Source organism: Acinonyx jubatus, chromosome B3, assembly GCF_027475565.1.
Source record: "Acinonyx jubatus isolate Ajub_Pintada_27869175 chromosome B3, VMU_Ajub_asm_v1.0, whole genome shotgun sequence".
In the NCBI taxonomy this organism is placed as follows: domain Eukaryota; kingdom Metazoa; phylum Chordata; class Mammalia; order Carnivora; family Felidae; genus Acinonyx; species Acinonyx jubatus.
The window spans coordinates 43677064-43698205 of record NC_069386.1 but is presented as its reverse complement, the minus strand read 5'-3'; the positions used below and the strand labels follow the sequence as shown (position 1 = coordinate 43698205).

Below are 21142 nucleotides of genomic sequence, written 5' to 3'. Positions count from 1 at the left end.
CATAAAAAAATTGTAGATGTATAGGTTTATCCTGTCAAAGGAAAATTTAAGAGATCTCATCAATAAATCTAATCATCAATTTACTATAACTGCCAGAAAAGATAATGTGACTTAGGCCTCATTAACAGCTATTATACTATAGAACCCAACCCACACCCACCCCTTACGTGAATATTGCTTTCACTTCTGGAAGCTACATCTAGAACAAGAAACTACAACTTGTTCAAGGCAAGTGGCAAGTGGAGAAACTCAAGCCTAGTCATGTGAGGAGTGATGCAAGTTAGTGGGAATATTTAGCTTAAAATATGGGAAAGGGAGCTAGGTCAACAAGTGACAATAGTTGTTTTCAATTGTGTGAAGGAATTCCAAATGGAGGAACTGGTTTGTGTTATACAACTCCAAGGAGCAAAACAAGAACTAACAGTAGCAAGAATAAAAGCAGTTATCTTTTATTATGTTCTTTCTTTGTGCCAGACACTATGCTAAGTATATTATATCCATTACCTCATTTGTCACAACGATCCAGATATTAATGAGTGATAGTTGCCAAGAAACAGATTTAAAGCCCACACAAAAAAGGATATTCTAAAAATCAGAATAACCCAGAGGTGAAATAGGTGGGACTGGAAGATTTAAAGCATTTTGTCAGTGGATATGACCAACTATGAGCAAGAACAGAAAACCGTAGATGAGAGGACGTTCTTCAGAGAATTCAAGTATAAGGTGGGCAAATGAGTTAGATTCTACTTCATGTCCCTTCTAGGACTTGGTGGAATAAAAAAGAAGATACAAATAAGTAAAGGTTAACAAGTGCTTCTGAATGAGTGAAACAGAGGAACATGAACAGACTAGGAGGAAAAATCAAAATTATTTCGAGGAAAATGAGATAGTATTAACAGAAATCAAAACATGTTCAGTAACAACAAATTCTCATCTCTATGGGATGATTTCTTTCTGATCCCTTATAATGCTAAAGGTTAGAGGGCAAATGAGCTCTCGGGGCATATGCATCCTCCAGGTTTTATAGAAAAATTTCAGATGAGGTGCTGCCTTCTCTGGATCCCATCAGGACTTGACAGCTCCCAAATTGTAGAATCCAGCAGAAGGGAAGCCTCCAACTCCCAGGGTTTCTAACCACTTCAAGCTGCTATTCCTCTCGTTGTAAGGACTAAAAATGTAAGCATGTCAAAATGGCCTCAGTTAATCTGCTAGGTAACAGCTTTGTGTACTCTGAACAGACTTGGGACAATCCAAAAATTTATACCGCAACAAAGAAAACTTTGGGAAAAAGACTAAATTGCAACTCAAGAATAGTAGTGGCGGTATCTAGAATATTTAGGACAAAATACATGATGTCATCAAATTTTAGAAAACCATCTCCAATGCCCATCTTTGTGCTTCTTCCTGGGATTTTTTTGGTGTGCTCATCAGAGCAACTGGATATATTCTCTAACATGTGTTTCCTACCAGAAAGGGAGAAAGAAGGAAACATGAGAAAGTGGAATCGAATAAGGAGGGGAAGGAGGGAGAAGAGAGAAGAGGAAAGAAAGATACAGTCACAGACCAATGCAAAGGGTGTGGGGTTGCAATCCCTTAAAGATAAGAAGGAGCCAAATGGAATGATTACACCTGAACAATAGGAATGTGGGAGCCAGTTATACATAGCAGCTCAAAAGACAAGTGGAAGACACATATGTCAACCATCACCAAACACTGCTTCTGACTCTTACCTCAGAAACAACACAAAGAGGGAGTTAATATCAAAAGTTAACAACAAAAACCCTCCGAGACTAAACTGTTTCCAAACTACTACTGCAGCACATCTGTTACCCCCTCTTCACCGGGAAATGCACTGTCCTGGCCTGTAGGTTTTTCTAGGAGGACAGAATTCCTATTTGCTAAATGATGTTTCTAAAATAAACCCTTGCTCTTGAGCAGCAGAAAGAAATGTATGGAAATTCAACATGATCAAGAATCCTCTCAAAGCAGTTTTTCTGAGATCCCTTCCATCAAGCAGGTTTTTCCCTACACATAAACAACAACAATTTGTTTTACTTTGATAGGTCTTCCTAAATAATGGTTTCAACATTAAACATCTGGCTTCTTCCTAGCAGATTAGGCCTCCAATGAGGAAATTGTGTTTATAATTCTAATTTGAAACACAGCACATTAATATGCTGATTCTCATAATGTTTGCCTTAACCTGTTTGGAGAAATTATGACTACAAATATCTTGTACACAACACCTCTAACTACCAGCTTGTACAAACAACATAAGAGCCGGAGTGCCTCATCCAGACGATTGGAACCACTTCAGAGGCGATCATGATTAGTGCTTTGGCTGGAAGCCATATTTTACACATAAACTCAGCATCTGTCTGAGAGATGCTGTCCCAAGCTAACAGACCCACCTCCACTGTTACTAATAAGCACATTCAAGAGAGCCAGATGGTCTGACGGACAGAGCTCTGTCTTTTCCTGAACTAGGCACACTGGAGGGAGGGAGCCCAAGCAAGCTCCAAGTCATATTTCCTCAGGCTCCAGATTCCTGCAATGCTGTGTGCAAACAGGCACCACTAAAAAAGAATGTAAATGAGGGTGCTATTCATTATTTACAGCTGGCACCTTGCCATCCCCTCCTCCTCTGGGCAATGCCTGCCTGTAGGAACAGGGAAAGCATCTGATGAGAACAGGGCAACCCTGGAGGCATGGAGCCATTGCGAAGCAGTTTCTTCCCTTGTGCTGAAGAACCTGCCGGCTCAGCATTTCTGGCCCACAGAACAGCTGAGCTTTTCACTTCCTTCCTAACAAAGCAATGGAGTTCTTCAGCTTCCACGTTTATACCAAGGGTGTTTATTTACAACCTAACCTAAAAAAGCAGAGTTGCTGCTCTATTCTCATTCATAGCCAAAGTCCTTTACTCCATGCCTAGGTTCAAGGAAAGAAGGGAAAAAATGATTAGTCTATATAATGGAGAGAATTCTAAGAAAGTTCTAGACTCACCTGGCTAGAAGTTGCATCAAGAGAATGGCTCCTTTCTCTTGGGTGAGTGCCTATAATTCTTATCATGTAATACTTAAATATTTCATAAGTCTACATGATCTTTCACTGATTTTAGGCAACATGAAAGCATCGATCATACTTATTCTGCATTTCCCCAAAGTGCCAACCTAACACAGTGTCCAGAAGATCATAATTAAACTCTTAAATATGGGTTTTAACTCTTTAAGTAAACTTTCTGATTCAATATAAAATGTGTAACTTACAATTTTGAAAGGAATCAAAGTTATCTCAGCAAAAGTCATAAAACTAAAGATTTCTTATTGTTGGCATTGATCCAAAGCAGTTCTGGGTTTCAAATGTCAAACCATCAGATTACTTTCAATCCCATCTAAGAGTCTTTAGCTTTCAATGATATAATCCCAATTGTTTAAAAAAAAATTAAGCAGAGGGTAATAGGCATGTCTGTATGCTCTCTTTCTTGAACATGGAAAAAATTCTTCTTGCCTAATGCTATAAAACATGCTAATTACTCACATTAGCCTGAACCTTTTTGTTGTCAAGTGACAAAAATCCCAATTCTAAATAATTTTATCAAACAAAGAAAGAGATTTGTTGGCTTCTGAATTCCAATGACAAAAAGGGCAGGGATGGAGCTAGGTCAGCTGGATGCAAAGGCTCAGAGGTCTTCGGTCCCTCCGCACTCCTCCTTTCTGACTTCTTCCATGCCCCACAGTCTTCCTCATCTCTCTATCTGCCTGCATATTTGCTTCAATTTATTTGAAGAACTAACTTCACACATTGGAAATATAGCTACAGGCAGCTCAGGCTTACATCCCTATAGCATGTGGACAAGACTGAAAAAAAAAAAACTAAACTAAAAACCTGCTCCCACCAACAGCTGGTGGAAATGCAAACTGGTATGGCCACTCTGGCAAACAGTATGGAGGTACCTTAAAAATTAAAAATAGAACTACCCTACAATGCAGAAATTAGCATTACTAGGAAGTTATCCAAAGGATACAGGAGGGCTGATTCATAGGGGCACGTGTACCCCAATGTTTATAGCAGCACTTTTAACAATAGCCCAGTTGTGGAAAGAGCCTAAATGTCCATCAACTGATGAATGAATAAAGAAGATGTGGTTTATATGCACAATGGAATACTACTTGGCAATGAGAAAGAATGAAATCCTGCCATTTGCAGCAACGTGGGTAGAACCAGAGGGTATTATGCTAAGTGAAATAAGTCAGTCAGAGAAAGATAGATTTCATATGTTTTCACTCATATGTGGAACTTGAGAACTTAACAGAAGACTATGGGGGGAGGGATGAGGGAAAAATAGTTAGAAACAGAGAGGGAGGGAGGCAAACCACAAGGGACTCTTAAATACAGAGAATAAACTGAGGGTTGATGGCGGGGGCGAGAAAGGGGAAAATGGGTGATGGGCATGGAGGAGGACACTTATTGGGATGAGCACTGGGTATTGTATGTAAGCAATGAATCACAGGAATCTACCTCCAAAACCAAGAGCACACTGTATACACTGTATGTTAGCCCACCTGACAACAAATTATACTAAAAACAAACAAACAAATAAAACCCTACTGTTCTCCATCACTTCCAGTTAGAACAGTAAAGTATCCTGATTGACCTAACGTGAGTTAGGTTCCCATTCCTAGGCCAGTGGTATAACCAGAGGGAGAATGAATGATGATGAATCAGGTCAGGCTTGGTCATCTGTACGCACCCATCAGTACTGGCTGAAGTGGAAATAAAGCCATTTCCCAAAAGAGAAGGTGTGATGTTACCAGGAGCAGGCAGGAAAAAGGCCTGGGCCAACTAACCATATCCTCTAAATTGCTTTAGGTGGGGGAAAAAAAGCTATGCAAAGGGAAATCAATTTAATCATTTCAGATATGTTCAGCATCAAACAAATTGACTTCTACAACCTTGGAAAAGGAAAGACAATAGGACTCCTGAACATATTTTTAATCATCCCCCAAACAACCTGTCAGATATTAAGAAAGTCTGCCATCTCAACTAAGGATACCTCATTTCTAATATTTTTTGATGGTTGTTTTTATCTTAATCAAAATTACCTATATATGCAAAAAGTGTAAAAAGGCAAAAAGTTCTGTAAAGACTAGTCATCATGGACCTCTCCTCCACTCCAGTAAAGCACCTTTATTACTTATTTTGATACCTATCTCTAATAGCAAGTATAAACTTTTTCCTCGAGTTTTTAATTGTAGGTATTACCTGCTGACTTCCTCTATAGAAAACAGGTATTTTATAAATACAACTCAACACCAAAAACCAAAACAAAACAAAGGAACACAAATGATCCAATTAAAAATTGGGCTGAGGCTCTGAATACACATTTTTACCAAAGACATACAGATGGCCAGTAGACACATGAAAAGATGCTCAACATCACTGATCACCAGGAAAATGCAAATCAAAACCATAATGAGATATCATCTCACACCTGTCAGAATGGCTGTATCAAAAAGACAATAAACAACAAGTGTTGGCACAGACGTGAAGAAAAGCAAACCTTCATGCACTGTTGGTACAATGCAAATTAGTGCAGCCACTATGGAAAAGAGTATGGAGATGCCTCAAAAAAATAAAAATAGAAAGAACTACCCCAAGACCTACTACCCTCCTTACCCAAAGAAAACAAACAAAAACACTACTTTGAAAAGATATATGCAGCCCTTATTACAGCATTATTTACAATAGCACAGATATGGAAGCAACCTAACTGTCCATCCATGGATGAATTGATAAAGAAGATGTGGCATATGTAACAATGAAATATTACTCAGCCATAAAAATGAAATTTTACCATTCACAACAACATGGATGGACCTAGAGGGTATCATGCTAAGTGAAATTAGTCAGAAAGAAAAAGGCAAATACCATGTGATTTCACTTAAATGTGGAATCTAAAAACCAAAATGAAGAAAAGAAATAAAAAACGAGAAACACACTCATAAATATTAGAACCAGTGGTTGCCAGAAGGAGGAGTGGTGGGTGGATGGGTAAAATAGATGGAGATTAAACAGTACAAACTTCCAGTTACAGTTAAGTCACAAAGATGAAAAGTATAGTAAGAACACAGTAAATAACACTGCAATAACTTTGTACAGTGACAGATGGCAGCTACACTTATTGGGGTAAGCATTTTGGGTTTTTTTAATTGCTTTAATGTTTATTCATTTTTGAGAGGGAGACAGAACACTCAAGCAGGGGAGGGAGAGGGGGACAGAATCTGAAGCAGGCTCCAGTCTCTGAGCCATCAGCACAGAGCCCAACACAGGGCTCAAACCCACAAACCACGAGACCATGACCTAAGCCGAAGTCGGACACTTAACTGACTGAGCCACGCAGGTACCCTATTTTGTAATGTATATAATTGTCAAATCACTATGTTGTATATCTGAAACTAATATGTCAACTATACTACAATCAAAAAGAAAACTGGCATTTTGCATTCTCTCTATCCCAACTCATACATACCACACAAGGGCAGGCTTTCCAATCCTCTATGCCTCCAACATTTTTTATCATAATTTTGGTTTGATCCTTATTCAATTTTGTATTATGATGATTATGTGGATGTTATTCACTGCTAAGCCATGAAGTATACCACAATTTTTTTTCTTTCTCATACAACTTTTTTTCCCCTAGAGTTAATACTTCCCTTTTTTTGTTTTGCTTAGTTTTCTGGTTTGCTTAGTTTTTTGTTCGTTTGGTTTACTTTTTGTTTGTTTGTTTTATAAGCTCTCACTATTTTATCTTCAGACTTACCCCTGATTATCTCTTTTTCCTTTCAGTACAAACACTATGGATTTTATCTTTTAGAATTATCTCTTCCTGAACTTTCTGACTTGCTCCAATCTTCTGGTTGTTCTCTTAGTCTGCTTCATAGATTCATTCAGGAATCTCCCTCCACCATCATCCCAAAAATTATCTTCACCTCTCTCTTAAATCTAATTCTCCTTTTCTTAAAATTTGTATCTTCATCATTAGGAATTTGCTTTTTTGTTCTCATAAAACACTTCTTCTGGTTGCTTTAGGAGAAAAAGCTGCAGGGGGCATAAAACATTTGAGGCCCTACATGTCTGAAAAATGTTATTTGTTCAACCCTTATACCTCATTGCTATTTTGGCTACGTTTAGAATTCTAGTTGGGGAGCACATGCAAAGTCCCAAGTGATTTGGATTCTTGACTGTTTGTATATAACTCCCACCCACCCTGGTCTCTGGAAGTTTTAGGCCCTTCTTTTTGTCCCAAGAGCTCGTAAGTATTATCACGATGTCCCTTAGTATGGTTCTATTTTCATCCATTTTGGTGGGTACTAGGTTCTTTTCATTCTGAAATCACAAGTCCTTCAAGCCTAAGAAATGTTCTTGAATTATTTATTTCCTCATTTTCACTCAATATAGGACCCCCCAAAAAATTTTAGGTACTTTTCTAAAATTTACCTAATGAAATTTGGGCAAAAAGAGATTATTTTAGAACTTTTCTTCAGCATTAAAGTGAAGACACACAACCTACAATATGAAGTTTCCCTTTGTGCCAGGAAACATTTGAGAAAGTTCAATTGTATATTGGGGGTATTCTTGTCCATTTTCTTCACTTAGAAAAAATATATAGGCTTGATTCATTAATTAATGAATACACTAGTATTCATAAGGCCTGGCACCCCAAAGCCTTGAGAAACTTATCCCAAATGGTAATTAATGCAAGTTGCAACAAAAGACAAATACAGGGAAATGAAATGCTTACCTCTTGCTCTGTCTAAAGAAATTATGCATGCTTGCTACTTAATATTTCTGTTAAAAAATAAGGTCCAACTCTCAATATCTCAAAATAGATAATATTGCAAATGGATGTCATCAATGCCAATTAAGTAAGAGGAGGTACAGGTAATCCACAGACCTGGATATAGAGGAATCGTTCTTTGGTACACTCCTCCTATTACATGGGTTTCAGCTGCTCAACTATTAAGCCATGAGAAACCTTTTCAGCAAAGGCCTGAAAATACAGTGGGTTAGCTGGTATTACCCACTGATTAAAAAAAATAAAAAGGGGGGGGGGACTTTTATTGTCACAATTTTCTTTTAATTGATTTCTGTTCTTAGGGTTTGATTGTTCTATTTTCTGACTTAAATAAACCAATTTAGAGAAAAGGGATATTTGCATAGCCTCAAAGTATCTTGCAAAATATTTATTAATAATTGTGGTGGTATTAATATATATCCATAAATTCTTTGATATTCCTCACTCCAGGAAGTAGAGTTTAATTCTTTTCTCCTTGAGTATGGGCTGGACTTAGGAAAAAGAAAAATTTTAACATTACAGCAAAGAAACCTGGCAGATACAGCCTTAAATAAATGATCAAGGTAGGTTCACTGATGGTAAGTCATGCTGATAGCATCTACCCCTCACTCAATGTTATAAGGACACCTTCACTTCTGTGAGGTTCTTCCCAAAAATCCATAATCCAGTCTAATCCTGAGAAAACATCAGACAAACCCAAAGTGAGGGACATTCTACAAATACCTAACCAGTACTTTTCAAAAAGGTCAACATCACGAAAAACAAGGAATAACTGAAAAACTTTCACAGATTAGAGGAGACAACTATATACAAATGGTATTCTAGATTGTGTGTTGAATAGATAAAGGGCATTAGTGGAAAACTAGTGATATCAGAATAAAGTCTATAATCTAATTCTTAGTATTACACCAGTGTTAATTTTTGGTTTTCATAACTATATCATGGTTGTATAAGACGTTGTTAGTATCAACAGAAGCTGAGTGGAGGGTATACAGGCACTCTACATCTTTGCAACTCTTCTATAAACCTCAATTTATTTTTAAATAAGATTTTTTAAAAGAATCAATTTATTAAATAAGTCTTGGATAAGAGAAGGGATCCCTAAAATATTGCCTTATAGAGGTATTTCAAGGAACACAATTAAATTCATGTTGTATCCCAATTTATGATCTGCATGTTGTTAACAGGGCTTAGCAGTGTTTTGCTACTCAGAGAGTCCATCTGTGTCTTTCTCTGTGTAGCATTATAAATTTGTGGTGTTTACACCCATTCTCGAAATTTGTGGTGTTTACACCCATCTCCAAACTCCAGAAGATGCATTGGAGAAAGACGCACATGACAAGACAGGTTAGTTCCCAAAATTTAGCTCCTCTGTAATTTGGGAAAAGATTATTAACTGCAGTTGGAAACCCATTCTACTCTGAGGTTTCTGCCTGCTACAGTCATAATTTCAACTTCATTTTCCAAGAATCCTTTCAAAAGTGGTATGGGACATTACAATTATATTACTCCTATCTATATCATTATTAAAACGTATCATACTATACCAGGCTAAGAGCCCTATTCTATCAGATCAAGCTGGGGGTAGAAAAGGTCTTTTCTTTGACTTTATTTCCCAGAGCTATTCATACACAAGGGCTATGGCATAACACCTACTTTATCATCTGTTTTCACTCAATGGTTATGTATTGAGCAACTATGTTTGGCATTCACTATCTTAGGTATTAGGGAAAGCAAAATAAAAAAGATACAGTCCCTGACACAACTACTTTGACAAATGTTTGGAAAAGTCTGCTAAAGGTAAATCTGCATATATATTCTACCCAGATGTCTTTCTTCCAAGTATATATTTCTAATGCCAATCCTATCTCTGGGCCAGAAGACATGAGCAAAAATGTTCACAGAAGCCTTGTTCATAACTGCAAAACCTAGAAATAAGTCATTAACAATAGATTCGGTAAATAAAATGATGTATTTGTAAAAGGTAATTTATACAATCATGAAAAAATGAAACATGACAACACATAACCAAAAAATCTTATAAACATAATAAAAGAAGTCATATATAGACACAGAACAATTCCATTTTATATAAAGTTCAAAACAGACCCTATTAAATAATGTATTGCCTAGGAATAGACACACACACACACACACACATGTGGCATTTTTTAAAAACTACAAAGAAAAGCATGTTAATAATTAACATAAAATTCAAAATACTCATTACCTATAGGAGATGGGGGAAGCCCAGGAGACCAGAGAGGGACAAAAAGGGGATTTCTGGGGATTGGCAAAGTCCTGTATCTAAGGCTAGGTGATAGACACCTAAGTGTCTGATTTTATAGTGGTTGTTCTTTAAACTGCACATATATATTTAACACTCTGGTATGTATGCTACCAGTTTATAAAAATATGTTTAAAATGTATTCTTATGAAAGTGAAAGAAAAAAACGGCTCTTAAAAATTATGTACAATATAGTACTACCAGTGCTTTAACATTATCATACAAAGTCAAAAGAAGAGAAGAGTCAACTCTGCCTGAGGGGTCAGGTAAGACTTCAAGGAGGAGGTGAGTTTTGAGCTGAGAATAGTAATCCAGACAGAGCATGAGGGAAGAATTCACAAAAAAGGCCCAGAAAATTAAGGATTATGCTCCATTTGGGAGAATAAAGTAATGCATTCCAGCTGATTTTGAGAGGCCAATGGATTTAGCTAGAGAGGCAGGCAAGGGAGGAACAATAAAAATATTTTATCCCATGATAAAAGAGGAGTTTGGACTCAATTCTGAGAAGCAATGAAGGTTATGCATGCTAGCACTGTTTAGTTCATTCTAGGAGTTTGGGACAAGACTGACAGGGAGACTGGAGGGGGATAGCAGTAGGAGACTCCAGAAGAGCAAGGAATGTGGGGACAAGGGAGAGAGGCAATCTGGAGAGATTTGAGGTACAACCAAAAATATTTAGTGAATTGTTCCATGCTGAGGTGAGCAAGAAGGAGGGGGTCTATGATGATCTGCTAGAATCTGGTTTATATCAGGAATTTCTAAGGAAGAAATTCACAAGGAAGAGCAGAGGTATTGGTGGAGAAGGGTATTCTTGCACTGAGGGGAAATAAAAGTAGAGAGAGGAGTCCAAGTCAGCATCTAATGGCTCACTTAGCACTGAAATTCTGTGGAAGCAGCCATCTGATGCTCATTAGCCTAAACCCAAGTGGAAAGAAGGAAAACCACCAGAGAAACCATCAGCTCGTTTGTCTTTTTATGTACAGTGAGGGAAGACACAACCTCATAGCAATAGGGGAGTTCTTAAGTTATCTCTGGTTTTAGGTGTCTATGTCATCCCTGATCATTTGGGTCAACCAGACAGAGGGGCAGCAAATCACTGAAGGGATGGCACGAGTCTCATCAACACCAGAAGGGTCTCTCACTGGGTACTAACAATGTGGTTATTTCCATAAAGTTGTAAAATTATATAGACCAAATTATGGTCCTGATTTCATGTACCTTTAATAAATGCAAAAACGTACAGAATCCTCTAAGCATTTGGAGTAAATCCTTCAGTTAAGCTTTGATGGGCAATATCAACTTAGTGTTTGCAATGCAGCTATTATCCGTTCACTCAACCCCATCCTCCAAAAAAAAAAAAAAAAAAACACAAAAAAAACAAAAAACAAAACCTGCTCTGCGACAATCTAAGGAATCTCATCCTTATTACAAGGACTCTAAATAGCTGCTCAGGACCCTGGGTTGTTTTCTTGGTGGGAGAATAGATGGAGAGAAAGGAGGGCTGCACCACTGGCTGCTGCACAGGTACAGGAAGGTCAAAAGGGATGAAGCAAGCAGGTCCTGAAGTGGTACCGAAGGCTCAAATATACAGAGCCTCCATTTTCCTTAAAGTCATCAGGACAAAGCAGCTGGAATTACATACGTTCATCTTCCTTTCATTCCTTAATGTTTACTTTAACATTTTAGCTGCATAAATAGTTCTGGATGTAGAAAAACACAACAAGATCTTGGCAAACGTTTGCATACATTCTAAATACTGCCAACTGATAGAAAGAACTTTGAGGATGAGCAGCTCTAGTGAGTACACTGAAGTAAAATTATTTTCCCTGAGCCCCATACAAATATAGATTCAATTTATTCCAAATGCATTCCAAAAGTGGGGTGAAAGGAAGATGGAAGAACCTGGAAAGAGGAAGGGAGATTCTAATGATAAGTTCATGAGTGCTTTACACACTTGCTTACACATATCCCTCTCCTCACATTGTTGGAATGCATGACCACCTAAGAGGTAGTACTATTTTTGACATGGCATTCCCCATCACCCCCCAAAAAAGTCTACTTCAAAACATTTACTGCTCTGCAAATTGTGGCAGTACCATCCTGTCCACTGTTTTTCTTTTGTTTTGCTTTGAAATCTTCAATACTGTACAGCGCAGATATCCCATGAGAAAAGGCAAAATTCCAAGAGTCCTCTCCTAGGGAGTAGGGAAAGCATTAAATAAGCATCAGAGAATAAACTAAATAAATTTGATCCACTGCCTCGGTATGCGTGGGGTCATCCCTCAACACAGTAATGCTATTACCAAAGCATTAAGTTATGGCTTTTAATCATCACATCGAAACTCTATCACTGCATTATCCCTGTTTTAGAGATCAGGAAATAAGCTCAAATGTGGTTAAATCAAAAGCATGGCCAACATCACACAGCAAGTAAGAGACAGAAGCATGACTCAAATCCAGACAGCTGGTCCATGGTCATGGGCAGCCATAACCACCAAGCTTCATCCCCTGGGAGGTAGTGTTTCACAACCATGGAGAACCAGGGAGTGAGCATCAGGTGCACAGAAGTAAATCAAGAGAGTGGAGGCAGAGGAGACCTACAATGTATCAAGAAATATTTTTCTTTAACCTAAACAATGGTTAGCATTGCAGAAGACTGGGAGTTGGGAGATTAACTTATATGAAATCTTCCAAGCCAGCAGCAGCAAAACTTAAAGGGCCAGACTCTCATGATAATAGGGTGTATCTGAGGAGCCATTTGTTCTCAGAACTAAATAGCACATGCGTACAGACCAGGAATCAACTAGATTTATTGGCTCAATACTAACGCTTCAGAGCTCAAAGATATCAATAGAATCAATGAACTTTCCAAAATTTGCTTTCTTCAGGGGTAAGTAGTAGAAAGAATGTTCATCCAGGATTCAGAAGACTGGGTTCAAATTCCTGTTCAAATGTCACTAGCTGTGTGTCTTCGAGCCAAAGAGCTAAACATCTCTGAGAGGCAAATATAACAAAAGAAAAATAAAAAATTTTTTAAAAGCATGGGACTTCAGGAAACAGGCAAAGTCACAGCTGAGCCTTTTTAATGGGATCATAATGCCTACCTCATTGAGCTATCAAGGGGGTAACAGGTGCAACAGGCACCAGGATAACTACAAAACCTACATAAAAAGACAGCACATGCCTCCACCAAAAAAAGGGGAGGGAGGAGTCAAACCAGGAAATCCTTCAAATCCTTCTCCGAAATCCTTCTTGGTCAATCTTTAGTGGAGATCCTTTTGGTGAGGATCCTTTGCTTGCTCCTGTGGAGTATCTATTAGGTGACAAGCAGGACCACCTTCTGGGTGTTCAATCTGTGTAGCCACACAGTGGCCTCCACTGAGAAGGGATTAATTCACAATTAAAGGGAATTGGAGTTAATGCCCTGCTGTCACTGTCTTCAAAGTCTTAACTTTGAACAAAAAGCCCTACATTTTCATTCTGCACTACAAATTATATAGCAGGTCTGGTACATAGCACTACGCTCAGCATCCAGGACACAGCAATAAAATAGACCAGCACCCTCAAGAGGTTCCAAGCTAGTGTATTACTTTAGAAGCAAATCCTACAAAACAAAAACAAAACACTTAAGGAAAGATATTAAGTTGGGTATTTTATTCCTCGCCCGAAAGTGAGACTGAAAGCTCTAAAAATTAAAGCAGTAACTTACCCTTAGGACAGACCCTGGTTTGTCTGCACACGAAACACACACCTACCCCTAAAGACTCACTTGGCCATCCACTTCTGAGGTGAGAAAATATCTTCCTTGGACTGTTACAGCTCCTTGAAGCACATCCACCTAGCTACAGCATAGACAACTGAGTGCCTAAAGCAGTGGTTCTTAAATGTGGTCTTTAAGCATTATCAGCATCACCTGGGAGCTTGTTAGAGCTGCAAATTCTCAAGCCCCACTCCAGACCTCCTCAGTGAGAAACTCTGGGTGTGACATCCAGAAATCTAGGTTTTAACAAGTGCTCCAGGTGATTCTGATGTGTGGGCTACAGTTTGAGAACCACTGTCCTAGACAACAAAATAGAATCACTTTGAAATTTGTTTGCTATCTTTTTTCTTTTCTTTTCTTTTCTTCTTTCTTTTTTTTCTTTCTTCCTTCCTTCCTTTTTTTGTTTGTTTGTTGTATTTTGTTTTATTTTGGCAGGAGAGAGTATGTTGGGAAATTGATGGGGTTGGGCCCTCCCAGCATCCACCCCTAAACCACAATCACCAGCAATTCCCAAAGATCCGGATCTCTTTGTGTGTTTCCTGCAAAATTCAATTTAACTCACACACTTTGTTTTTGCCTGTTCATTCAAGACACAATGTAGCCCGGAGTCCCCTGTGAACAAATATCCCATTTGCACATGTCAAGTATCTGATTCATTTTGACTTATCCCAATTGCTTAATGTTTGCAACAGAAGCCTCCGTGATACTCTTCATCTACACAGCTGAGTTAATGCCCTTGGACAAAGGGGGCCTGGTGTTTGGGTGAGCTCCCATGAGCCTGACAGCCACAAAGAGAAGCTTGTTGAATGCACACATAAAAAAGGGAAGAGATAGGAGGCAGAGACTCTGATCTTTATGACCCTCTGATTATTCTATCAGTTAGTTAAAACATAAATCCATCCCCCAACCTAACAAAATACTATTTTACTTCCTTTTACTCCATATTTTATCTTTTATAGCCAATAAAACATAAAAACCTTACAAAGGTTATGTTCTCATCAATTTTTGCAGTAAATGACAATAAATTAAGTGGAGGTTACTGCAGTAGCAACACAGATGTCAGCTTGAAACTTTCTGGAAAGACGATCCTCCCCTCCCACTATTGATGTTCATAGTTGCTAGTCAAAGACTTCATTAAAATTAAAGCCCAATTTTAATCATATTGCCATTCTATTTCCTTAAGTAGTTACATGGTGTCTAGCCTTTCTCTTGTATCTTAAATATCTGCTATGGGAATATTAAAATAGCAAATAAAAAAGAATGTGAAAACATGAAAACTTAAATATTTGTCAGGAATGAAAAAAAAAAAAAGCTACATTCTGCTGAATCACGTTGAGTCCAAGGTCCTCCAGTTCTCATTGTGAAAGACAGTCTCCCAAACCTCCACAACACTAAATAGTTCCCAGATGTATAAACTCAAAGTTCTTTTCCATTTACATCAAAATCATTCAACCAATATTTGCCAGAAGTTCCAATACATGAGTTAGTATTAAGCACCTAGAACACTACCTAGACCACAGTAAGGGCTCTGTAAGTATCAGCTATCATTCTCATTCATTGTTGTTGTTGCCATTATCACTACATGCTACAACATGCTATTATGTGCTAAGTATCTACAATGACAAGCAAAACAGATGTGGCTATCCTGCTCCCATGAAGTTCAAAGGCTAGTGCCAGAGACACATATCGATCAGATAATCACACAAATAAAAGTAAGTCACAAACTGTTACAATTAAGATACAACCCATTTGGGGCTGGGGTAGTAAGAAAAATCCAGAGTACTTTTATATCATTTTATGATTTTGAAACCTCTTGGATATATAATTTGGACCAAATCATGACCCTTCCCCAGATGTTTTTCAAGATCCTTCCATATTACTATGCAAATTCCAACTGTGCAGCAGTCAAGAAGATTTCTAAACAAATGTTCATATTTCATTACTATACTACTCCATACCAGAAATATTTCCTCTATTTTACAGATTATAACTTATTTTTGTATACTGTCAACATTTAGAAATACAGAAAATGGAATATCTCAAGAAACAAACCATATATATTCAATGAATCTTCCATGAATTCTCTCATGACTTTATGAATTAAAATTAATTTATAATTAAATTATAAGCCAAATTAAAGCTAGGGTTTACCTTTAAGTATGCAAACTACCTTCTTGAACTTTATCGCATGTTATTACATGAATTACTTTATTAAAAATATTTTTTATTCTCCTAACATTTTTTTGCTATAAAATAAGTTTTCTGGTGACTTCACTTAGACCCAAGAGCAAGAAAGAAATTACCTGACCCACAGAAAGTGGAGACCCATTCTCAAATAGAATCTAACAAGGAGAACTGGAGGCATTCAAAAAGGCCCAGGGACATCTCCATAGGCAGAGTCACACTGAAGTGTGTTAGAGCAAGAGAAAATCCCAATCCTCCAGCTTCTTTATAACATGGCAGGAGGGCCTGGCTCTGGGTTCAGGGCCCCATGTCTGGAGTCCAGCTCTACCTCTTTGCGTCTGAACTTCGTGTCTGAAAAGACAAGTAGCTTAACCTTTTGCAGTTTCAGTCTCTTACTCTGTAGAGTGGGTACCTCCCTCATAAGGAAGCAATAGGACTGGATGAAAGAATGTTTGCAAATGCTTCTTAGCATAATGCTGAAACAGAGTAAACACTAGTTAGCAATACTTCAAATCTCTCAAAACTCTGTTGCCTAATGAGATAAAACCTAAAGTTACAACTAGTATAATAAAACAAACAAACCAGGACCTGGAAACCCAGTTTCCACTGCCTATTAACTCCCACTTGGGCACAATAGCCTAGGATTCCTCATGGGAGTAGAGGGTGGTTGCTCCTGGGAAGCACACTTCCTCTGAGCCTTTAGAGGCCTCTACAGCCTGACCTCCTTACACACATTCAACCCTAGCCCACACCTCACAGAACAATTTATTACCAGAGTAGAAACTGCCTCTAAACCAACATGTCAGACAGAACTTTGCCCTCCATAGTTATCTCATCAGGCACACTACTTATATGCAATTGCAATCAATTCCAGCATGCTAAGAACTTTAAACCACTCATGAATAAAAAAAGTCTTTAGACAGTCATCTATTCGTTTATCCATTTAAAACACTTGTTAACTGCACGCTGAGTGCCAAGCTCCATGCTAGGCCTACATTCAAGGACGCTAGAGACTCAGTCTTTGTCATCCGTGTTCACAGTCTTGGAGGAGAAAGACACTTAATAGAAAGTTTCAATATAATGTACTCAGCATGGTGAAAAAGTTGCACACAAGATGCTAAAATGTTTTTTTTTCTTTTAGGAATGTAGCCTTGGAAGACAAATATTCAACATTTAAAGAAAAAATGCTCTTCCAAAATAATAACTATATTACCACCTTTGATTAGCTAACTAATACAGATCAGTGGTAAATGAGCCATAAAATGAATATAAGCAAAAAAGAAATATATAACTATAATACCCTCTGAAGTAACTACTGTTAACATTTAGCTTTATGGCCATCTGGATTTTAAACTTATATACCTATTTCTAAACAAGATAGGAGACCATTTTATACAGAGATGGTAACATGAGTTTTTTACTTATCAACAAATATATGTGGAGCACCCTGATGGCTCAGTCAGTTAAGTGTCCAACTTTTGGTTTCGGTTCAGGTCATGATCTCACGGTTTGCGAGTTCACGCCCCGCATTGGGCTCTGCACTGACAATGTGGAGTGTGCTTGGGATTCTCTCACTCTCTGCCCCTCCCCCACTTGCACTATCTCTCTCTCTCTCTCTTTAACAAAAAAACAAAACAAAAAAAAACCTTTAAAAAACATATGTAAACAGATTGCTGGAGTATTAAATGCTCCTCTAATTTATTATCATTTAAGTGAATGCATAGTATTTCTCTGTAGGTTTCATAATTTCCTTAACTATTCTCTACTATTAGATATTAGACTGCTTACAACTTTTCAAGCTATCATAAACATTACGACATTCTTACTCACACATCTTTTCAAACCAGTCAATTATTTCTCGAGAGTAACTTCCTGGAAGGTGGAATTGTTGGATCAAATGGGTATGCAAATTTTTAAGGCTTTGATACCTATTACCAAATTGCCCTCCAGAAGAGTTGTATCATTTAGTGTAACCATTTCCCCGAATCTTCACCTTTACTGTATAGCATCACTTTTTTACTCTTTGCATTTTTAAATTTTAATGTACTCATCTCAGCTAAAATTGTTGCTTACAACAGTGTCTTTTAGAAGTTGTTATCACACTTGCTGAAATTAGGCAGCTTTGAGCTGCCCAATCATTTTAGCTGGTGTTTGGGGCAAAGTGCTCCTCAAACTCTATCATGCATAGAAATTACCTAAAGATCAGAATCTAATAAAGTAGGTCTAAAAGAGACTGAGAAGCTGCATTTCTAATAAGCTCCAGGTGATGCCAATGCTGCTGGTCCATGAACTACACTTTGGAGAACAAGGACCATAATTCTCTGATCTCAAGGTCCCTCCCAGTCCCAAAAAGATGTGCCTGTTTCCCCAGAAGCTTCCTCCTCAAAAGTGCCCTGCAGGAGCAAAATTATTCTACCACTAACTCCTTGCGCTAACTTGAACAATTCACTGAACTTCAAAGGGCCTCAATTCAACCATCTGAGAAATGAAAAGCTTGGAGTAGCTGGCCTTTAAGTTCCTTCCCATCTCCAATATCGAAGGAAGTTCTCCTTTGCCCAAATATGACTAGATGTATCCTATATTTCTTCCCACTAGGACAATTTTGAATATCTTCTTCCCTTCGTGCCAAAGGACTGCACTTAAAAGTGAGGCCAACTGAAGAGTTGACATTCAAGCAGCTGGTGACATTCATTTCCTCACCCCCAGGGAAAAGCATCACTGGAAAGAGGGCATTCTACTCCAAATGACATTTCTCCTGGTGGTGCCTATTCATGAGGACATACATTATTTTCTCTTCCCAAAAGGAACAGGTTTAACAAGAACCTAAGGCTAATTTGTCCATTAAAGGAACAAAGAGTGGAATAAGGGAGGAGGCTGACAGAAATACTGCATCTGTAAATACCTTGCCAAAGAGCCTCCTGAAGTCAGGGGGAGTTCCACTGTCCTCGATAATATTTCACTTGTAATGGCTACTCCCTTCTGTGGTGTTTTTCCCTCTCGCTTTTCTGCAACAATGGAAGGTGGGCAGAAGCAGAACATGATCCTTGATACCTGAGTTGACTGAAGTGGTTGCCTAAATAACACAGAATCAATAGGCATAGTTTCTTCTTTGCCAATAATATGACAATGCTGTGCTTCTCATCCTGTAGGAGCATCAACTATGCATTATCTACCCTAACAGGAGACAGATTTTAATGTTAGTTCAATTAAGTTACTGAATAAGACCACAAATGGTGCTTACTTCAATTCCTTATTTCTGAAAGACTGGACCAGAATGATTTATTTTTAATAACAGTTACCTTTCCTCCCCACCCCACCCCCCAACGTTTTTCTCCTGCTTCTTTCCATTTACTAGCAGGGAGTTTAATTTGTCCACTAATTTTTTTTTTTTTTTTTTTGCTCACTTTAATTTCCTTCAGCTTCCTTTAAATACTTCCTCAGTTTTGTTTTTTTGTGTGTGTGTTTTCTTTTTTTTTACTCCTAAGGGAACTTTTAAAAAAAGGTATCAAACTCTTTTGCTTTTCTCTTACATGGATGGTATCCTGCCCTACTTTCCAGGGTCTCCCACAAAGTCGGGAGGCTTTTGTTTCTTAAGTTAGACCTGAATTAGGCATGTTGATCAACTCTAATCAAGGACATTGGCCAAACTGCCAGAACCAAAAACACAATAAACAAAAAAAATCATCTAGCATCTTGCACTTTTTTTAATGTTTATTTATTTTTGAGATGGGGGAAAAGGGGCAGAGAGACAGAGGGAGACAGAAGATCCGAAGTGGGCTCTGTGCTGACAGCTGAGAGGCCGATGTGGGGCTCAAACCCACAAACTGTGAGACCATGACCTGAGCCAAAGTCAGACGCTTAACTGACTGAGCCACCCAGAGTGTTCCTAATATCTTCCACTTTTAATATTTATGCTAGTGACCATTTCCCTGAACCCACTTCCATTCTTCAAGCCCTGAGCCCCTTGTTCTGAGCTGTTTTAACTCTCTTGCTCTCCTATTTCGAGGTGGAGCCCCAGCCAGAACACATTTCTCTGAAGAGCTGCTGCCCTAATACCTCCCCATCACTTTGCAGATTGTCAGCAGGACCCAAGCAACAAAAAGATCAATAAGAAAACAAATCCCACCTTATTAGGTCTTGTTTGATCTTAAACCCATACCATCCAAGATTTCAGCTGCATAATGCTGGCTCCAGACAAGAGGGGCAGAGTTTTCTTATGAAAATAAATTAGACAAGCACACAGAAGAAAGAGAAAATGGATGTGCAACTACTAAAATGTTCGAGAGCCTTAAATATGGTCAGCATGCTAAGCAAAGGGCAACGGTTTCTTTTCCTTTCCTCTTTCGCCTTCTATCCTCTACTCTCTATTCTCCCTGCAACAAGACAAATATCTTTTCTTTCAATGTACATTTTTAAGGTACTACTTTTCAGGCAGGGATGGCTTTATTTCTTTTGTATGCTGGGTTTTTTTTTCCACACTGAAATTATAATGTATACTAAAGATGGCAAATGCAAGCCCTAGGAGTCTCCTTGCTACAATCCATCAGCCACGATAATAGCAAGATGAATATATTGTCAGGAACCTGCGCGCAGCATTTCATTGATTCCACTCCCTCCCCTAAGATTGGCTCCACCAGCGATTACATTATTATTCAAGCTTCCTGGACTCACTCCAAATGCAGGTTGCAACTACCGTTGAAAGGGAAACTTATAAAAAGTGAAAGAAAATAGACATTCTACAGAACTTAAAAAAAAATTAACCTTTTCAGACTTTTATTCCATCCTACATACCCATAAATAGACCAGCTTTCAGGAAATAAAGACTAATCCAATATTAATAACATAAAGCTCAATTTCTCATTCCATATGATCATTAATATTGCTTTAAAAATCACTAGAAATCTCTTGGTCTTCTTAAGCTTTGTAATTCATTTCTGTACACCAATTCAAGAAACCTCATTAATTTAGGTGGCCTTTTTGTGGTACATCTGAGGCACACAAATATTTGGATTTTTTACCTTAGGTCAGAGTTTAAGAAAAAATTAACTTATTTTCA

General features: G+C 38.1%; 1 long non-coding RNA gene across 2 annotated transcripts in view; it reads right to left on the bottom strand.

Annotated features, from left to right (window-relative positions):
* The window catches only part of LOC128315931 (uncharacterized), a 122814-nt gene that overhangs the window by 90155 nt on the left and 11517 nt on the right, over positions 1-21142 (bottom strand). Inside the window, exons 1-2 of one of the 2 annotated variants that reach the window (XR_008299144.1) lie at positions 18989-19390; positions 7955-8050 (exon numbers count right to left, since the gene is read on the bottom strand). This is a non-coding gene — a long non-coding RNA (uncharacterized LOC128315931). Of the gene's footprint in view, positions 1-7954; positions 8051-18988; positions 19391-21142 lie in introns of those variants that run through there. The other variant, XR_008299143.1, reaches the window with a different exon arrangement.